A 1,903-nucleotide genomic window follows, 5' to 3' on the forward strand; every position below is an offset into this window, starting at 1 on the left:
TATATATATGTGTGTGTGTGTGTGTGTGTGTGTGTGTGTGTGTATATGTGTGTGTGTGTATGTGTGTATGTAGGTGCAGGCGTAGATATATGGTCAGAAGCTTGCTTCCCAACCACCTGGTCTCGGTTTCAGTTCCACTGCCTGGTGTCTTGAGCAAGCGTCTTCTACTCTAGCTTCGGGCCAACCAAAGCTTTGTAGATGGAATTGATAGACGGAAGCTGAAAGGAGCCCGTCGTATATATATTTATATACACACATACACATACATACATATATATGATTCTTTCTGTATTCATGATTGTATACACACTCGTGTGTATGGTTGGTTGTATACTGTTGGGTGTGTTTGTGTAGTAAAATTGCTAACAAATAAGAGGTCCTTATGAAGGTTCTTGCAAAAGTTTCCTGAATGTGTCTTTATGCTATTCAGTCAACGTCATGACTAACTCCGTAAAATATTGTGGTTGAGTATATCTCGGACTCATATAGTGTAACCTAACACGTCGGTGGAATGTCTGTGAAAGATTGTGTAATAAGGATCATTCTTTTAATTGGAATTACCGTCCGTATGGCTGGTTTCAACACGATTTTTGACTTCTAAAATATTTCATCCGAAAAGCCGTGGATGTTCTCGACGCGTAGTTAAATTAATCATGGAACCGAACGAATGATTCGCCAGAAAGGCATGTAAACCATTCGACTTACAATAAATATGTACACACATTGATTTAAAACGTTGGCTCAAGGCCAATAATTTCGGAGAAAGGCGTACGTCTATTCTACTGACCCCAGTGCAAAATCAACTTCGGCGGAGTTTGAACTCAGACCATAAAGACGGACGTAATATGTAAATGCACAGCTATAAATTTTAAGACGGACGGTTTGAGAGGGAGTGCGGGGAGGCACAGAGGGACAGAGACAGACAGATAGACGCAGAGACAGAAAAAGAGAGAGACAGAGACAGAAACAGAGAGAGGGGGAGAGTGAGAGAATGGAAAATGGCGTATTCACATCAATGAATGGGAACATAGACAGGCTTACACAAACACGCATTAATAAACACATGCACGCATTAATACGCACGCACACACACGCGCTTTGCTACTCACGCACACGCACACGCACTTGCACGGAAACGTACAGATGCGAGATTGGTAGCTAAGCGACGGCGAATGAGAGATAAATAGAGGAGGGGAAAGCCGAGAGAAATGAGAGAATGATAGAGAGAAGCATAAAGTTAAACGACTGAAGTATGTGGGGGGGAGCAGGAGGGGAGTTGTTACGGTGTTAAATAAACATCTAAATAAATAGCTAACTCTAACCTTCAACATCGGATGTAAATGTGTAGACATTCTGACACACATGCTTATACGCAAGCATAAACAGACACATACACATACATGCCCGGACACACAGACATACAGAGAGGGAGAGAGGGAGAAGAAGAGAGAGGGAGGGAGAAAGAGAAAGGGAACGGAACGGAACGGATGTTTACATAGTCATATTTAATCATATATACACACACACACCCTCTAACACGTACGTATATCTATAAATGTTCAAGCGTGTCTATTTATACACATACAAATACATACACACACTCATACATACACACACGTGTATATACATGTATGTATGTATGTATGTATTTTGTGCGTACGTACGTATGTATGTATTTTTGTGCGTACGTACGTATGTATGTACGTGCGTATGTATGTATGTATGTATGTATGTATCTATGTAAATATTGGTTTGAAATTTTGGCACATGGAGCCTCAGTACTCAACTGATGTTTATTTTACACACCTCGAGAGAATAAAAATCAAAGTCGACCTTAGCTGAATTTGAAATACTGCTAAACATTTTGCCCGTTGTGACACATACACGGATATAACGTATGTAT

This window comes from Octopus bimaculoides, chromosome 7, assembly GCF_001194135.2.
Source record: "Octopus bimaculoides isolate UCB-OBI-ISO-001 chromosome 7, ASM119413v2, whole genome shotgun sequence".
NCBI classification, from domain to species: domain Eukaryota; kingdom Metazoa; phylum Mollusca; class Cephalopoda; order Octopoda; family Octopodidae; genus Octopus; species Octopus bimaculoides.